Raw genomic sequence first — 20,962 nt, 5'->3', positions numbered from 1 at the left:
GCGTGTGTAATACGAACAGTAAAATTCGGAGGCGGTGGTGTTATGCTGTGGTCATGTTTTTCATGGAGGGGGCTTGCACCCCTTGTTGTTTTGCATGGCACTATCACAACACAGGCCTACATTAATGTTTTAAGCACCTTATTGCTTCCCACTGTTGAAGAGCAATTAGGGGACGGCGACTGCATCTTTCAACACGATCGAGCACGGCCTGTGGCGGAGTGGTTACATGACAATAACATTCCTGTAATGGAGTGGCCTGCACAGAGTCCTGATCTAAATCCTATAGAACACCTTTGGGGTATTTTGGAACGCCAGCTTCGTGCCAGGCCTCACCGACCGACATCGATATCTCTTCTCAGTGCAGCACTCGGTGAAGAATGGACTGCCATTCCCCAAGAAACCTTCCAGCACCTGATGGAACTTATGCCTGCGGGAGTGGAAGTTGTCATCAATGCTCAAGGTGGGCCAACACCATATTGAATTCCAGCATTACCGCTGGAGGGCGCCACGAACTTGCAAGTCATTTTCAGCCAGATGTCCGCATACTTTTGATCACATAGTGTATATACGCCGTTTCTGAGAACCAGAAAACTGAGGAACCTCACACAACTCGCCGTCAATTGCATTATTCGTTGTACAAAATGACGAGAAACGTCATATTCATGATAAAAGGACTATTGTAACTTGCGTTTTATGAGAGTTATGCCACACGAGGCAACGGCACGTTGAGGATCCATTAAAACGCGTTGTTCTTGGTACAATTTGTTATAATTAAATTTCAGTTAGTAGTAAAGCTACGAATGAAGCTTTCAGGACATAGTAACAAGCTAGATATGGCCGTCCAACAATTGTGGTTGCTTTTGCGCAATGAATAGCATCACAGCTCGTGACGAAATTTGCGATGTGTTGATGGATCGCGTCCTATTACATGCAAATGTTTTTCTTTCCAACTTTCGTGTTTTTCTTATGTTCTGGTATTTTCTTATTAGTTCAATACAAGTATATACTATAATATCCGATGTTACGTAAATATAAGTGCTCTCTTTTTGAGTAGTTAGTTTCTTCGATTACTTAATGTACAGGACACCTAGCACTATTGCAGTAAGATATTTTGCCTTTTTTTCCTTTCAAGTTTTGAAATTCACATATCGTAGAGATTCTACTACTGAACAGGAACAGTGATCGTGTAAAGGTTTTAGTAAAAAATGAGAATGATGAAATAATTTTTATCTTGTGCAGAGAACTGCTGTAAATTTGTACAGCACTATTTGTAATGGAAATTTTTGAGCCGATGTCCTTACTGACTAGGCAGGGTACTTTCCTTTTTGCCTTATAATATTTTCACGGATATTGAAGTTTTTATTTATGTACACTACAGACAGAACAACCTGACTAGCATATGGACAAGGGAGGAAAGTACGTTTTAATAGAACTACTTTCGCCCGTCCATTTCGTAAACAGTGTGATTTACGTGCCAGAGACAGCCGACAACTGCCGCTGGAGCGCGCTGTGACAGCGTTTACCACGTTGGGGCCCACGCACCGTATGCACGAGTCGCATCGTTCTTCAGCGTTCAGCAGCACGTTGTGCTTGGCACGCACAAAGTTGACGTTCGACAGCACGGTCCGTGTGCCGACGGCTTAAGGCAAAGCTAGACGTCCGCCTAGAGAGGAAAAATTTTAGGAGCGGAAAAAACGAATAAAGAGGAAAAATTAAAACACCGAATTGTCTTCAAAAACATATGGTACAATTAGTTAATAAGTCCCTACTTACTCTGACGAAAGTAAACACGTTACCTCTTCCTATCTCAAAACTAAAGGAGCCGCTACTGAGTTCGAAACGGTAAGAAACATGGCCTTGACTCATCTCTGTGGAGCGTTGTGGCAGGTCACGTGCGCTGGCTTGCGATCATATTGCGACTTGATACCATACGTTCTTCGGACCCTCTTTCTGTTTTTGTATTTGCAGATCATTTGTCAAGTGTCAGTTGCGTTGAATGGTTCTGTCGATACTTTCAGTTCTACTATTATTTTCTGTGGATAATTCACCACCTATTGACAAGATAGGTTATGTACTTCTCTTTCAACACATCTGAAATGAGTAAAAGGTAATAACAGTTCGTCTTACCCATAAACAAAAATGAGCTAGTGTCTGTCTATAGATAATTTCTAAATTCAAGGCAAAATTCATTCGCACCAGAAAATAGCTCCACATCATTATTAGCGCATTTTCTTGAAATTAAATAACATAAGTATTGTTGCATTGGTACAGACCTATTCAGCTGAGTTCCAGTTTAAAATGTTCAGAGCATTCTTCCTATTTCCGTAATTTTGTGAAATTTCAAAAACTAAGGACAAAAGGTAAGAAATTGAACACATTTATTGTCATCGATGAGTTCTACAGAAATTGAGGACAAAGCATGAAAACTGGGGGCTGTCCGTAAAAAATGAGAACGTCTCGTCACCTTAGTTTAATGATTAAAAGTATAATAAGAGATTTGCTTTATTATGCCGCTGGATATTGGTGTGTTGGAGGGGGCGGGATGTTTAGGGGAGACCGATGATAGTAAAAAAGAGGGGGCGTCATTTTTCAGTTCTGCCCAGGGCGGCAGAGCACCTAGTAACGTTACTGCCGTTCTGTATTCCCCTACTGGTGACACTGAATTATTGCCCGTTTGTTTACATAATGACAGACGTAAACCCACGTCCGCTCCCTTGATGAAAATATGAAACAAAAAGGTATACATAATTCCTTGCGTTCCGTGACGCTTGAAATTAACAGTCGTTAGGAGAAAATGAAAGTCAGCAGACAGCGTTGTGAGGTAGCTTCTCCGCTGGCAGCAGGTAGAATGAAGTTCTCCCACGGAAGGACGGCGGTCACACGGACTCTGTCTCGTGAATCGCCGGCCGGCTGTGGCGCAACGTTGCGAAGCGCGGAATTGCACTGGCAAACAAGCCAACAGCTGTTCGCGGAAATCCGCCTTGACCTCTGCTTGGCCGTTCGATGCGCGCAACGGCGAGAAAATGGCGCCTAATGCAAATAGAAGCGTTACGCTGAATGACCGAATCTCCAGGATGAATCCTTCCTCGCAAAAGAGTCGCACTGTAACAGACAAGAAGTTATTAGCATCGAACACTAAACTGCAGGATTAAAAGCGCTTTATAATACACCTGCAGCTCACGAAATGGACAATTTTTTTAAAAACTGGCGTTCTTCGAAAGGTTATGTGCTATACAATATAATGTTCTCTTGTTACAGCTTTATTTGTATGACATTCTTTCTGAGCATATGTAGTTTGTGATTTCGTGACCACTCTAGTTGCAAATATCATATCCAACACTAGTAAGATACGTAACATAACTTATGGTACAGTCACAGAGTGTTTATTTTGCTTGGCTTGAGTTAACGGCGCAGAAAATGTTGTTGATACCGTTACATCTAAAGTGAAATGGTTGAAATGGCCCTGAGGACTATCGGACTTAACTGCTAAGGTCATCAGTCCCCTAAAACTTATAACTACTTAAACCTAACTAACCTAAGAACATCACACACATCCATGCCCGAGGCAGGATTCGAACCTGCGACGTAGCGGTCACGCAGTTCCAGATTGTAGCGCCTAGAACCGCTCGGCCACCCCGGCCGGCTGAAGTCAACTATTATCAACTGTCAAGTTGCTTGTACAATTACATTGGACAGACACATGTGTCGTACACACTCCAATATGACCGGACTCTGGATATGTAGTACTACCCATAAATATACTGAAATGCTGTAGACAATGGATGTGTAGTACTATCCATAAATATACTAAAACGCTGAAGGCAATAAAATTGAAATACTAGCGACCTTGCCCGAGTGGTAACACCGATTTCCGTCAGATCACTAATATTAAGCGCTGTAGGGCTTGGCCAGCACTTGGATTGGTGACCGTCCGGGTCTCCCAAGCGCTGATGGCGAGAGGGGTGCACTCAGCCCATGTGGGGCCAATTGAGGGGCTACTTGATGGCGAAGTAGCGGCTCCGGTATCGAAAGCTGACACCGGCCGGGAGAACGGTGTGCCGGCCACATGCCCTTCCATATACGCATCTAGTGACGCCTGTGAGCTGAGGATGCACGGCGGAGCGTCGGTACCGTTGGGCCTTCGAGGCCTCTTCGGACGGAGTTTAATTTATGACAAAATTCAAAACTTAACGGTGTTTCCGATGTCTCTGACAACATTCTCACGGGACTAACGAGTCAGGTCATTTAGCTACAATTAGGATAAATACACTACTGGCCATTAAAATTGCTACATCAAGAAGAAATGCAGATGATAAACGGGTATTCATTGGACAAATATATTATACTAGAACTGACATGTGATTACATTTTCACGCAATTTGGGTGCATAGATCCTGAGAAATCAGTACCCAGCACAACCACCTCTGGCCGTAATAACGCCCTTGATACGCCTGGGCATTGAGTAAAACAGAGCTTGGATGGCGTGTACAGGTACGGTTGCCCATGCAACTTCAACACGATACCACAGTTCATCAAGAGTAGCGACTGCCGTATTGTGACGATCCAGTTGCTCGGCCACCATTCACCAGACGTTTTCAATTGGTGAGAGATCTGGAGAATGTGCTGACCAAGGCAGCAGTCGAACATTTTCTGTATCCAGAAAGGCCCGTACAGGACCTGCAACATGCGGTCGTGCATTATCCTGCTGAAATGTAGGGTTTCGCAGGGATCGAATGAAGGGTAGAGCCACGGGTCGTAACACATCTGAAATGTAACGTCCACTGTTCAAAGTGCCGTCGATGCGAACAAGAGGTGACCGAGGCGTGTAACCAATGCCACTCCATACCATCACGTCGGGTGATACGCCAGTATGGCGATGACGAATACACGCTTCCAATGTGCGTTCACCGCGATGTCGCCAAACACGGATGCGGCCATCATAGTGCTATAAATAGAACCTGGATTCATCCGAAAAAAAGACGTTTTGCCATTCGTGCATCCAGGTTCGTCGTTGAGTACATCATCAAAAATGGCTCTGAGCACTATGGGACTCAACTGCTGTGGTCATAAGTCCACTAGAACTTAGAACTACTTAAACCTAACTAACCTAAGGACAGCACACAACACCCAGCCATCACGAGGCAGAGAAAATCCCTGACCCCGCCGGGAATCGAACCCGGGAACCCGGGCGTGGGAAGCGAGAACGCTACCGCACGACCACGAGATGCGGGCAGTACACCATCGCAGGCGCTCCTGTCTGCGATGCAGTGTCAAGAGTAACCGCAGCCATGGTCCTCGAGCTGATAGTCCATGCTGCTGCAAACGTCGTCGAACTGTTCGTACAGATGGTTGTTGTCTTGCAAACGTCCCCATCTGTTGACTCAGGGATCGAGACGTGGCTGCACGATCCGTTACAGCCATGCGGATAAGATGCCTGTCATCTCGACTGCTAGTGATACGAGGCTGTTGGGATCTAGCACGGCGTTCCGTATTACCCTCCTGAACGCACCGATTCCATATTCTGCTAACAGTCATTGTATCTGGACCAACGCGAGCAGCAATGTCGCGATACGATAAACCGCAATCGCGATCGGCTACAATCGTACCTTTATCAAAGTCGTAAACATGATGGTACACATTTCTCCTCCTTACAAGAGGCATCAAAACAACGTTTCACCGGTCAACGCCGGTCAACTGCTGTTTGTGTATGAGAAATCGGTTGGAAACTTTCCTCCTGTCAGAACGTTGTAGGTGTCGCCACCGGCGCCAACCTTGTGTGAATGCTCTGAAAAGGTAATCATTTGCATATCACAGCATCTTCTTCCTGTTGGTTAAATTTCGCGTCTGTGACACGTCATCTTCGTGGTGTAGCAATTTTATTGGCCAGTAGTGTATATTGTGGACAAGATGGTTCAAATGGCTCTGAGCACTATGGGACTCAACTTCTGAGGTCATAAGTTCCCTAGAACTTAGAACTACTTAAACCTAATTAACCTAAGGACAACACACACATCCATGCCCGAGGCAGGATTCGAATCTGCGACCGTAGTGGTCGCGCGGTTCCAGACTGAAACGCCTAGAACCGCTCGGCCGGCTATTGTGAACAACACAGTCTGAATAACAAATATCCGCGTTACTGTACCAAAATTAACATTAAATACGTTGGGACTCTGTATCGGTGAAATCTTATGAGCGATTGCCAATTCTGAACTGCGGCCGTTTGTACCGTCGATTGTTTCCGGATTTCCCCATTCACGTTCATTCACGTGCCGGTGATGTAAGAAGTATTCACACGCGGAAATATTTCGTCTCTGTCTCTGGAAGAATTAATGCGCAATGCTAAATGGAAATTTCAGACTCTGACCAAACAACGTAAAATTTTTGGGTAACATGGAGAAAATATGCTTACTCGTGTACAAACAATACCTTTGTTCCGTTCATGTTAGACTTCTATTTAGAAACTTGTGATTGCATAGTAAATAAAACGGTATCTGCGTCTTTTATATGTGTTGTGGCTTCCATGACACAGTTCAATGATTTGCAACGTCATCTTGAGGTGACAGCAGAGATTTATATTATTAGTGCCATATAAGTTTGGATTCCGCTAGAACGCCAGCAGTTCTCTGGCTTATATTTCTTACCACCGCAACAATGGCAGAGTTGCAAATAATTAACAAACTTAGCGATACAGGACTTAGCTATAGTCATTGGTCGTAATTTCGATGTTGCACGCACTTTTTTTATAAGTTTCAACGTCTAAGGGAGCATTTGCTATACCACAAGCTCACTCTTCTGCGTTCTTAAAATCCTGTTGAATGGAAATGTGATGTCGTTCATAGAAAATCTGCAGATACTCCACAAATTACGAGCTCGGTTGAAGAGAATGAACTACGAGCGTGTCTCTTACTATCCGTAAGCTTGTACGACATTTGCGTCTTATTGTTAGTTTCCAGAACAGTGTGTCTCGCTTCATTATGAAATTGGACAACAAAGTTTGTTCCAAATCAGAATTTTTCTGTGGCTGAATGCACTTTTTTTCCAGTGTTTATATATGTTACTGATCCGTATTTCGTCAGTGTGCCGCGCGGGGTAGCCGCGTGGTCTAGGCGTCTTGCCACGGCTCGCGCGGCTCGCCCCTTCGGAGGTTCGAGTTAAGAACGTACCACCACCATTGCGTCAGTGACGGCAACATCCAGATACCGGAAGTACTCTTGTACCCTGTAGAAGTATTGACCCCCTACTCAACTGGAATTTAATATTTCCGAATTAGTTCCGTCTCCCTTCCGTCACATAAACACTTATTTAATCTGGTTTTTAACAGAACAGTCAGTTCCATGATCCATATTCACTATCATAAACCTTAAGAGTCGTTCATACATTAGCAATACAAATATGTGTTCCTATATGCTGAAAGTTACAGTTATGTAGGTGACAATTTATTTCTATCTGAGAAGTCACTTGTAGTGCAACGAGTGCCAAGGGGCAATGGCTTTAATTTGTATGTAAATAGTCAATACATGTATAAAGAAAATTGACTAACTACTGTTTTATTTTACATAAACACCAGTCAAATGTTTCAAATATCTTCAGATGTCTTCAGACGTAGCGTTTTAAATAAAAGGCTTAACATATCTGGGTTAAAACAATGTTCACATCACAGCAAGTTTGTTGTAAACATACAACATACACTATTGTTCCAAAAACTGCTGCACGAGGAAGGAGACGTATTAGTAGAATGAAATTTGTTCCACAGATTATGACAATACACAAATGGTTACAACTACAGAACTGTTCATGCATTTTGACAGAGGATTCAATACGGTATGAAGCCGCCACACGCTGAAATCGGAGGCTCTAGACGTCGTGGCCTGGAATCAGAGAAGGCCTGGATATACTGTTAAGGAGCATAATGCGGTGTGGAGGAGTAGCCATGTATGTGAAAAACGGCATCGCATTTGAGTCAATTGATGTTTCAAAGTACTGCACTGAAAAGGTGTTTGAATGTTGTGCAGGTGTGGTTAAATTTAACGGAGCTAAACTTGTAACTGTTGTTATTTATAGATCCCCAGACTCCGATTTCACAACATTTTTGCTAAAGCTAGAGGAGGTTCTTGGTTCACTTTATAGGAAATACAAAAAGTTAGTTATATGTGGTGACTTCAATATTAATTGTATAAGTGATTGTGCAAGGAAGAGGATGCTGGTAGACCTCTTTAATTCATATAATCTTATGCAAACCGTATTCTTTCCAACGAGAGTGCAAGGGAACAGTAGAACAACCATAGACAACATTTTTGTTCATTCCTCATTACTAGAAGGGCATTCTGTTAGCAAAAAGGTGAATGGCCTTTCAGATCATGATGCGCAAATTTTAACTTTAAAAGATTTTTATGCTGCAACACGTGTTAAATGTAGTCATCAGCTGTTCAGGAAAGCTGATCCAGTTGCTGTAGAGACCTTTGTAAACCTTATAAAGGAACAAGAGTGGCAAGATGTTTATAGCGCTGATACAGTAGACGATAAATATAAAGCTTTTCTCAAGACTTTTCTCGTGCTCTTTGAAAGTTGCTTTCCGTTAGAACGTTTAAAACAGGGTACTAGCACAAACAGGCAGCCTGGGTGGCTGACTAGAGGGATAAGAATATCTTGTAGAACAAAGTGGTAATTATATCAAAACGTTAGAAACAGTCAAAATCTAAATGCAGTAGCCCATTACAAACAGTATTGTAAGGCGCTTAAAAATGTTATTAGGAAGGCAAAAAGTATTTGGTATGCAGATAGAATAGCTAAGTCTCAGGATAAAATTAAAACCATATGGTCAGTCGTAAAGGAAGTTGCTGGTCTGCAGAGACGGGTCGAGGATATAGAATCAGTGCGTAGTGGGAATGTCCGTGTTACTGATAAGTCGCATATATGTACAGTATTTAATAATCACTTTCTGAATATAGCAGGTGAACTAAATAGAAACCTAGTCCCAACAGGAAATCGTATAGCGCTCTTAGAAAAAAGTGTTCCGAGACTGTTACCTGAAATGCTTCTCCATGATACTGACAAGAGGGAGATTGAGTTAATAATTAAATCACTAAAGACCAAGAACTCTCATGGATATGACGGGGTATCTAGCCGAATACTGAAGTATTGTTCTATGTATGTTAGCCCAGTTCTCAGCCATATCTGTAACTTTTCCTTTAGGAGTGGTCGGTTTCCTGACCGATTAAAGTACTCGGTAGTGAAGCCACTTTATAAAAAGGGAGACATTGATAATGTTGACAATTTTAGACCTACTTCTATGCCATCGGTGTTTGCTAAAGTTATCGAGAAGGTTGTATATACAAGGTTACTGGAGCATTTAAATTCACATAATTTGCTGTCAAATGTTCAGTTTGGTTTTAGAAATGGTTTAACAACTGAAAATGCTATATTCTCTTTTCTCTGTGAGGTTTTGGACGGATTAAATAAAAGGTTGCGAACGCTAGGTGTTTTCTTTGATTTAACGAAGGCTTTTGACTGTGTTGACCACAAAATATTACTGCAGAAGTTGGACCATTATGGAGTAAGGGGAGTAGCTTACAATTGGTTCGCCTCTTACTTTAAGAACAGAAAGCAGAGGGTAATTCTCCGCAATATTGAGAGTGGTAGTGATGTTCAGTCCCAATGGGGCACTGTTAAGTGGGGCGTTCCCCAAGGGTCGGTGCTGGGGCCACTGCTGTTTCTTATTTATATAAATGATATGCCTTCTAGTATTACAGGTGATTCAAAAATATTTCTGTTTGCTGATGACACCAGCTTGATAGTGAAGGATCTTGTGTGTAATATTGAAACAGTAACAAATAATGTAGTTCATGAAATAAGTTCGTGGCTTTTGGAAAACAATTTGATGCCAAATCACAGTAAGACTCAGTTTTTACAGTTTCTAGCTCACAATTCAACAAGAACCGATATTTTGATCAGACAGAATGGGCATATTATAAGCGAGACGGAACAGTTCAAATTCCTAGGCGTTCGGATAGATAGTAAGCTGTTGTGGAAAGCCCATGTCCAGGATCTTGTTCAGAAGCTAAATGCTGCTTTATTTACCATTAGAACAGTATCTGAAATAAGTGACAGTTCAACACGAAAAGTAGTCTACTTCGCATATTTTCATACGCTTATGTCGTATGGTATTATTTTTTGGGGTAATTCTTCTGATTCAAAAAGGGTATTTTTGGCTCAAAAACGAGCTGTTCGAGCTATATGTGGTCTAAGTTCGAGAACCTCTTGTCGACCCCTATTCAAAAATCTGGGAATTCTGACATTGCCCTCACAGTATATATTTTCTTTAATGTCGTTTGTTGTTAGCAATATTAGCCTATTCCCAAGAGTTAGCAGCTTTCACTCAGTTAATACTAGGCAGAAATCAAATCTGCATGTAGAATGCACTTCCTTGACTCTTGTGCAGAAAGGAGTGCAGTATTCTGCTGCATCCATTTTCAATAAGCTACCACAAGAAGTCAAAAATCTTAGCAGTAGCCCAAGCTCTTTTAAGTCTAAACTGAAGAGTTTCCTCATGGCTCACTCCTTTGGCTCACTCCTTCTATTCTGTCGAGGAGCTCCTGGAAGAGCTAAAAAATTACGCAAATTCCAGTGTTACATTGTTGATTGTCTTCATTTAAACTTACGACTTGTCACCTGAATATCTTTTTTTTTATATTTCATTTTATCTGTTTCTAATATCGTGTTATAATTTCATGTATTGACTCGTTCCATGACCATGGAGACTTCTCCTTAATTTGGTCCCACGGAACAATAAATAAATAAATAAATAAAAAATGCCACGAGGTTTGTCGGTGCGTCCACGAAATATCGACAGTGGTTGCAAGAGAAACGGTAAGAACAAGTTGCCAGAGGTACGTGGAGGCCAGAGAAGTAGTGTCACCCGTTCTTCGTAGACGGCTTGCACATTCCTCGCCACATATGGCAGGGAATTGTCCTGGTGGTGTGCGGCACTGGAGTTGCTTGCAGGAGAGGCAATGTCTCAGGCACTGAAACACCCATGCAGTAGCGGCTGCTGTTCAGATCGCCCTCAACCCGCAGGAGACGAGATCGTGTGTCATAGAGCCAATGGCGCGCCAAAACATACCTGCAGTTTGTCCGCTATGTTGATCAACAATGCAATCTGCCCGATTATGTCCACAACAGTTCACATGTGCGAGGAGCGTTCAGTAAGTAATGCAATACTTTTTTTCTGAAAAAAAGTTGGGCTTATTCAAGATAGCAATACACCATATTATTTCCCATTCTTTTGGCTACAAAACCCTGTTTTTCAACATAATCTCTATTCAATGCGACGGCTTCACGCTTACCGGGAGGGGATGTGGGATGTGTGCAAACCTGGTGCCACTAGTGGTCGGCGTCGGAGGCAACGTCTTGCTGCATCAATAACCTCCCCATGATCCAGGTACTGCTTCCCGCGGAGTCCATCCTTAATTGGGCCAAACAGATGGAAATCAGAAGGTGCGAGATCTGGACTGTAGGGCGGATGCGGGAGAACAGTGCAATGAAACTTTGTGACGTCCTCTCGGATGCACAGACTAGTCTCAGCACTACCATAAGAGACGTCAAGTTTTGCAGCGAGATGTTGGTGTGGGATCTATCGATCACCTCGAAAGAGAGTATCCGCACGCTCCAACAGTGCAGGAGCCACAGCTGCGTGCGGTCGGCCGGCGCAAACGAGATGGGGCAGGTTTGCACTACCTTGTTGCGATGATGACAGACGAATCGTCGAGCTTTTGTTCACTGCCGTGTCTCCGTAGACATGCTGTAAGCGCCTCTGAATGTCTGAGATGGTCTTGTTTCCCGCCAAAAGAAAGTCAATGACAGCTCTCTACCTGGAATGCACCTCAGGTATATACGCCGTTTTGAAGGCTACGTATAGATCCGTCACCTATCGGAACTTCATAAAACTGTAGGGTATGAAGCGGAAATGTTACACCACGTCCTGCAACAAATTCCGTAATTTTCAAACTAAACTGGCCGAGAGAGAAAAAAGTTGCTTTACTTATTGAACGCAGCCATCACTGTAGGACAAGTTGAGATGGGACTCAGACCAAAACTCTACATTTAGCCACACAGCACGCCAGTGGCGTCATTAATGTTCCCAGTACAGTCTGGGGCGTTGGTGGTTTCGGGTCAGTGGAAGCTGACGCAGTGGTATGCTTACCACCATTCTAACCCAAATCAGACTGCGTCGACCCATTTACGCAGACAGGTCCAGAACGGCTGCAGTGCCCCGATGTAGAGCCAACACTGGACGAAGCTGTTCTGCTGCTTATGACCGTGGGGACAAAACAGTGTCATCCCCCGCTATTGTCGCACTGTCTGGCTCAGTACCAGATAGTCGTCGGTTATGGTCCTCTTTTATCTATTGGTCCCACACATAGCAGCGTGTCACGTAAAAGTCGCCATGTCGCAGTACGGCCAACCCGTTTCCTCCCCATTTTAATCACTCACGTGTTGCCATTGTATCCTTTGACATGGCCTAGGCATACCGGCAATCGCTTGCTCGTTTTCACTTCTTCTGACGACTCTGTAGCATGACATAACATTGACCTTCCCAGTCACGTAAAAGGCAGCTCTGCTGAGTATATACGCATGCCACATCTAATTCCAACCGCCTATTATAGTTCCACTGCTCTATATAGCCTCCGATTTGGGGATGATTCATATACTCCTTCTGAGTGTTGTACTGTTCACAAACATTAGTGGCCTGTGAAACGTAGTCGTGTTCGCTATGTCAGTGCTCGTATAACTGTATGCACTTTGGTATTTCTGAAAGTGCTCAATCATATTGCCTTTAGTACAGCCTAAAACAGGGCCGTTCAAGGTACCGCTCTGTGGAGCAGCGTGATTTCGCTCTTTGCTCCGGCGCCGACGGAGGTCCCTTGGCTGTTCGCTTGACAGTGAGAGCCAAGCGGCGCTGCGCGAAGGTGGCTCATTCTCCTTTTGTGGGAGACTGTGGTGTCGTAAATAGAAGACAGCGTTTGAAATTCTTTAGTATTGTACAGGGTGATTCAAAAAGAATACCACAACTTTAGGAATTTAAAACTCTGCAACGACAAAAGGCAGAGCTAAGCACTATCTGTCGGCGAATTAAGGGAGCTATAAAGTTTCATTTAGTTGTACATTTGTTCGCTTGAGGCGCTGTTGACTAGGCGTCAGCGTCAGTTGATGCTAAGATGGCGACCGCTCAACAGAAAGCTTTTTGTGTTATTGATTACGGCAGAAGTGAATCGACGACAGTTGTTCAGCGTGCATTTCGAACGAAGCATGGTGTTAAACCTCCTAATAGGTGGTGTATTAAACGTTGGTATAAACAGTTTACAGAGAATGGGTGTTTGTGCAAAGGGAAACGTTCTGGACGGCCGAGAACGAGTGATGAAAATGTAGCACGCATCCAGCAAGCATTTGTTCGCAGCCCAGGAAAAGCGACTCGCAGAGCTAGCAGAGAGCTGCAAATTCCACAATCAACTGTATGGAGAGTCCTACGAAAAAGGTTAGTTATGAAACCTGAACGTCAACTACCCGAGGCGATGGATCGGCCGCCAGGCAGCCCGTGACAGAGCACTTCATCACTGGCCTCCAAGAAGCCCTGATCTTACCCCCTGCGATTTTTTCTTATGGGGGTATGTTAAGGATATGGTGTTTCGGCCACCTCTCCCAGCCACCATTGATGATTTGAAACGAGAAATAACAGCAGCTATCCAAACTGTTACGCCTGATATGCTACAGAGAGTGTGGAACGAGTTGGAGTATCGGGTTGATATTGCTCGAGTGTCTCGAGTCTCTGAACTTGTTTTTGAGTGAAAAAAAACCTTTTTAAATACTCTTTGTAATGATGTATAACAGAAGGTTATATTATGTTTCTTTCATTAAATACACATTTTTAAAGTTGTGGTATTCTTTTTGAATCACCCTGTATTGTATTGTATGTTAACCGGGGACCTAGAAACGACGGAGAGGCTCCGTCCCCGTCGCAGCCGCAGTGGTCCACAACCCCACGAGGACTACTGCAGTCCACTTCACACCTCCGCCGCCCCACACCGAACCCAGGGTTATTGTGCGGTTCGGCCCCCGGTGGACCCCCCCCCCCCCCCCCCCCCCGCCCCAGGGAACGTCTTACCCCAGACGAGTGTAACCCCTATGTTTGCGTGGTAGAATAATGGTGGTGTTCGTGTACGTGTTTGCGCAGCAATCGCCGACATAGTGTAACTGAGTTGGAATAAGGGGGACCAGTCCGCATTCGCCGAGGCAGATGGAAAACCGCCTAAAAACCATCCACAGCCTGGCCGGTTCACCGGACCTCAACACAAATCCGCCGGGTGCATTCGTGCCGGGGACCAGGCGCTCCTTCCCGCCCGGAATGCAATGCGTTAGACTGCACGGCCAACAGGGCGGGCTAATTCTTTAGTAACAAGTAAATCAAAGCTCTGGTGAGCAGCTGGAAATATGCGTACTGAAAGAACCGTAAGAGGGAACCACAGTTCTAATTAAAAATGTTGAAAACTTAATGAAGACACTTATTGGCCGCGCGGTTAGAGGCGCTATGTCACTGATTGCGCGGCCCCTCCCGCCGGAGGTTAGAGTCCTCTCTTAGGCATGGGTGTGCGTGTTGTTCTTAGCATAACTCAGTTTAAGTAGTGTGTAAGTCTAGGGGCCGATGACCTCAGCAGTTCGGTCCTTTCGAAATTCACACACGCTTATTACAGTAGTCTTAATACCAAACAGATTTTCGAATCCAAGAAAAAATTGCCAGTAAATAAAGGACAAAATGAATGTAAATACGTATTAAATACTAAAGTTAGTGGGTGACGACAAACTGGAAGAAAAAACTAGGAAACTGAATAACAAAGAAAATACACGAAATTAGTCCACCTCAATTTTCTATTGCTGCTATTTGCCATTCTTTGCTTAAGAGCTTCAGCGTTGGGAATGATTGATTCAGCACAGCTCAGTCTCGAGACAAATCTCAAATGATAATCTGATATGGAGCATCTCAGTTGTGTTTTACACAGTTCCATTAGGGAAACGAACTGTTCACAATTCTACGTCGATCCGAACAGACTAAGCATCCTTGCTGAATGTTTACAAAGTTTCGACTAACGCTCCTGTGAAAAATGCTTGCAAAAGGCACTTACAGTCTTTCTGCTCTGAAAACTCTTTTTCAATTCTGAATCGCGGTAAAGATCTATGATTTCCATTTGGAAAGGGTGGCTTACAGAATCGACGCACATAGAGTGCGGAGCAGCAAAAATTACTAAATCTGTGTCCAAGCGCATAGTATCAGTGAATCTTGTTTCAAAATCAGTACACAATTTTCTTAAAAGCTCTGTGTAGTCTCCAAAATCTGCAGCAACGGCAACGTTTGTTAATGCTGACAGTTGAGGAAAGCAAGAGACGTGTCTAACCTCCAGATGACTTTCCTAGAGCAACAGTTGCATCTGGAATGCCTTCATTTTGCTAACACACAAGTTGCGGAAATGGCCTGTCAGATCAGTTAAAAATGATAAATGACAAAACCATCTGTCATCCGACAGTTCAGAAAAACTGTCTCCCTTCATTTCCATGAATAACAATATTTCTTGGCCCAGTTCCATGAAGCGCTCCGAAACTTAAGCACGACCGAGCCAGTGAACCTCACAGTAATAAGGTAAACCTCCATATTCACAACCGGCATCGTCCAGAAACGCTTTGAACAAGCGATGATTGAATACTTTTGATCGAACAGGATGAGCGATTTTCACAACGAAGCTCATTACATTATTCTGTTTTACGCTTTTGGAACATAAATGTTATTGATGGATCAGGCAATATATGGGAATAATCAGGATATCATGATTCTTCATTTTTCTCTGGACGTGCCTTACAAAATGATTGATTTCTCCAGTCATAGCTGGAGCACCGTCTGTTGCTACGGAAGTTAGAAGTTCCCAAGGCAGACCAAACTTCTCTACAACCGCTTCAAGTTCATCGAACATGTCTTGACCTGTTGTTGTGTCGGGGCGACATCTAATGTCTCCTCGCGAACTTTCAGCATTTTGTTTACTGTCCTAATGAAAATTAACGGTGTTAATGTGTCTGACAAGTCAAGAGAGTCATCTAAAGACAAAAGAAAATTCAACACTATCTTTAATATTCATTGTCAGCTTCAATTCGACGCCTTACAGTGGCTGGAGAAAGTGATACGGACTGTAGCTGTGGACCCTTTGTAGGCACAACCCGTCCGACGCTATTACACAGCATTCTTTAATAAATTCACCTTCAGCAAACGGCTTCAAGTGCACAGCTATCTCATGGGAAATTCTGTAGCTAATTCTCACAAGAGTCTCTTCCAGGATGATCAACGTCCTGCAAAAAATGTGAAATATTTTTATCAAATGGCTGTATAGCAATTACATTCCTTACAGAATATCCTCAAGCAATAGCTCCATACTTAACCTAGCAAACCGCTCGCTCGACGAAAGATGCGTACCCAAGGATTGCAAAAGTTACACAGGTCACACAATATTCAATAAAGGTAGTAGAAATAATCCACTAAATTATAAGCCCATATGATAAAAGTCGATGTGCAGTAGGATTTTGGAACATACATTGTGTTCGAAAATTATGAATTACCTCGAACAGAACGGTCTATTGACACACAGTCAACACAGATTTAGGAGACATCGTTCTTGTTAAACACAACTAGCTATTTACTCACACGAACTGTTGAGTGATATTCACAAGGGATTTCAAATTGATTGCGTTTTTCTAGATTTCCAGAAGGCTTTTCACATTGTACCACACAATCGGCTTGTAGTGAAGTTGTGTGTTTATCGAGCATCGTCTGAGTTACGTGACTGGCTTCGTGATTTCCTGTCAGGGAGGTCACAGTTTGTAGTAACTGACGAAAAGTTATCGAGTAAAACAGAAGTGATTTCTGGCGTGCCGCAAGGTTGCTGTTCATTATTTATATGGAAGATTTAGGAGACAATCTGAGCAGCCGTCTTATGTTGTTTGGAGATAAATCTGTCGTTTACCGTTTGGTTATGTCATAAGGAGATCAAAACAATTTGCAGAACAGATTTAGAAAAGATATCTGTATGGTGCGAAAATTGGCAGTTGGTCCTAAATAACGAAGTGTGAGGTCATCCACATGAGTGCTAAAAGGAATCTGTTAGACTTCGATTACACGATAAATCAGTCAAATTTAAATGCTGTTCAAAATGGCTCTGAGCACTATGGGACTCAACATCTTAGGTCATAAGTCCCCTAGAACTTAGAACTACTTAAACCTAACTAACCTAAGGACATCACACACAGCCATGCCCGCGGCAGGATTCGAACCTGCGACCGTAGCAGTCCCACGGTTCCGGACTGCAGCGCCAGAACCGCTAGACCACCGCGGCCGGCTTTAAATGCTGTAAATTCAACTAATTACCTAGGAACTATAATTACGAAAGTAGACGTAGATAATTTTGTGGGGAAGGCAAACCAAAGTCTGCTGTTTATTGCCAGACCACCTAGAAGATACAGATGCTCTACTAGAGAGACTGCCTACACTAGCACGTTTTGTATTACTGTGAAACAGGGGAGAGAGTGTCCCTGATATGATACAGAATTTCGGGTGGACATCAACAAAATAAAGGCGTATCTCGTTGCGGTGGAATCTTCTCCCTAAATTTGTCACCAATTTTCTCCTCCGTATACGAAAATGTTTTGCTGGCGCTGACCGACATAGCAGAAATAATCACCATGATTTAATAAGGAAAAGCAGAGTTCGCACAGAGAGATGTAGGTGTTCGTTTTTTCCGCGTACTTTTCGCGATTGGAATAATAGAGAATTATTGTGAAGGCGGCTCGATGAACCCTCTGCCAGGCACTTAAGTGGGATTTGCAGAATATCCATATAGATGTAAATTTAGATGTAGATGAAGTAACATCAGTTGCACGAGCTTTCAAAACTGACCTGGTAGTTGTTGATACGAAGCAATTTTGTCTTATTCCTTCCATTACCATTGAACTACGAACGAAACTTGTTATTAAGTGGTAACTTACTTCGTTTGAAAAGCTGGCTTTCAGTTCAAGGATAACTGCCTTTCGTTTGTCGTCGATTTATTTATCATAGTCTGCCGCTTGAATTACTGCAGAACAACGTCTTAAACTGAATTTTTTGTATGGTTGATACTTTGTTACACTCTCAACATTTTACGAGACCACCGTGTTCAGTAAAAAGATGTAGGTCCTCCCTCGCAGCTGAGAGCAGGCTGTTAGGAGTAGCCTGCTGCTTCTGCTACGTCTAGATGCGCTGACGCCTATAGACACGGCCAGAGCTCTGCTCTTTCCGCTGCTCTCGCCTGTCGCTCTGTTTACTTCTCTGTCTACATATCTCTATATATACTCCGCTAGCCACCAAGCGGTGTGTGGCGGAGGGCACAATTCACGATCGCGCGAGGGAAAAACGACTGTCTGAACGCCTCAGTGCGATCTATTTCCCTTATCTTTGAATGGGTATCATTGCGCGATTTGAAAGTTGGCGGTAATAATATATGCTCTACATCCTCGGTGAAGACCGGATTTCGGAATTTAGTGAGCAGCCCCTTCTGTTTAGTGCGTCGTCTATCTGCAAGTGTGTCCAACTTTCTATGAGATTTGTAATGCTCTCGCGATGGCTAAATGTACCAGTCACCAGTTATTTCTCGCGGCTCCACACTCCCTTCCGGCTTTTCTGAACGGCCCTCGCCTAAAAATCCCCAGAGCTACATTTTCATTTCTTGTTTTTATTCTGTGTGCGTCGTAATTTCAGTAATGTATCTTCTAGTCGCCTACAAGGCAACAGTCGTGTCGTTCAATCTCTCGTTGTTGCTGCCAGCTTGTAGTTCCTCAGTTCGATTAGTAGGAAAGCAACAGGGGGTCTGTTTGTTGTGTGTGGACGCTGGAGACGCTGTCTAGTACCGGTTAGAAGCTGCGTTCGCCGTGGTAGACTGGCTTCAGGTCGCTGCCCTAAGCTGCAGCGTCATTGGTGCACCTCTGACGAACGCTGTGGCACCTCTGGTGCAGATCGAATGCCCTGAAAAAGCCGATGTCATGGCGCTGTACACTAGCTGCTCAAGAGTATCCAAGACACCCGTATGTAATGTCGAATTGACCACTAAATGTCGATATAGTCTTGTGACCAGAGAAGCAGTATCAGCAGGGTAGGTCCCTCAGGAGAGCTAAGTTACTTCGAACACTTGATGTTATCTGAGTAGCAGATCCGTCAGGGAAATTTCAACCCTTCTAAAGCTGCCCAAGTCGACTGTTGGTAATGTGACTGTAAAATCGAAACGCAAAGCAACAACCAGAGCTAAACCTTGAAATCAGCGGAAGGAATCTTTCGTGATTTCCTAAGTGCTTCCAGCAGTGCAGCTAGCACAGTCACTGTGCGTAAGGAGTTGAAAAGAAAGGGGCACAGTGGTCGACCATCTCCTCGAAAGTCACATGCTTCAGATGTCAACGCTAAGCGACGCTTGATGTGGTCTAAAGAGCGACGGCACTGGAGAGTTTCCAAGATGCTACTCGAGGCGGGTGTAAAATGAATGTGTGCCACGGAGAATAATAAACGCTAAAATGAAGGTTTGGCCCTGTCTGACTATCCCTTGAAGCAGGTATTACGATATCTTAATTCTCTAAATTACAATCTAAACATATACTACTGGCCATTAAAATTGCTACACCACAAAGATGACGTGCTACAGACGCGAAATTTAACCGACAGGAAGAAGATGCTGCGATATGCAAATGATTACCTTTTCAGATCATTCACAAAAGGTTGGCGCCGGTGGCGACACCTACAACGTGCTGACATGAGGAAAGTTTCCAACCGATTTCTCATACACAAACAGCAGTTGACCGGCGTTGCCTGGTGAAACGTTGTTGTGATGCCTCTTGTAAGGAGGAGAAATGTGTACCATCACGTTTCCGACTTTGATAAAGGTCGGATTGTAGCCTATCGCGATTTCGGTTTATCGTATCGCGACATTGCTGCTCGCGTTGGTTGAGATCCAATGACTGTTAGCAGAATATGATATCCGTAGGTTCAGAAGGGTAATACGGAACGCCGTGTTGGATCCCAACGGCCTCGTATCTCTAGCAGTCGAGATGACATGCATCTTATCCGCTTGGCTGTAACGGATCGTGCAGCCACGTCTCGATCCCTGAGTCAACAGATGGGGACGTTTGCAAGACAACAACCATCTGCACGAACAGTTCGACGACGTTTGCAGCAGCATTGACTATCAGCTCGGAGACCATGGCTGCGGTTACCCTTGACGCTGCATCACAGATAGGAGCGCCTGCGATGGTGTACTCAACGACGAACCTGGGTGCACGAATGGCCATACGTCATTTTTCGCATGAATGCAGGTTCTGTTTACAGCATCATGATGGTCGCATCCATGTTTGGCGACATCGTGGTGAATGCACATTGGAAGCGTGTATTCGTCATCGCCATACTGGCATATCACCCGGCGTGATGATATGGGGTGCCATTGGTTACATGTCTCGGTCACCTCTTGTTCGCACTGACGGCACTTTCAACAGTACACGTGACATTTCAGATGTGTTACGACCCGTGGCTCTACCCTTCGTTCGATCCCAGCGAAACCCTACATTTCAGCAGGATAATGCACGACCGCATGTTGCAGGTCTTGTACCTGTCTTTCTGGATATAGGAAATGTTCGACTGCTGCCTTGGCCAGCACATTCTCCAGATCTCTCACCAACTGAAAACGTCTGGTGAATGGTGGCCGAGCAACTGGCTCGTCACAATACGCCAGTCACTCCTCTTGATGAACTGTGGTATCGGGTTTAAGCTGCATGGGCAGCTCTACCTGTACACGCCATCCAAGCTCTGTTTGACTCAATGCCCAGGCGTATCAAGGCCGTTATTACGGCCAGAGGTGGTTGT

The sequence above is a fragment of the Schistocerca cancellata genome, chromosome 6, assembly GCF_023864275.1.
Source record: "Schistocerca cancellata isolate TAMUIC-IGC-003103 chromosome 6, iqSchCanc2.1, whole genome shotgun sequence".
Taxonomy (NCBI): Eukaryota; Metazoa; Arthropoda; class Insecta; order Orthoptera; family Acrididae; genus Schistocerca; species Schistocerca cancellata.
This window is presented reverse-complemented; position numbering follows the sequence as displayed.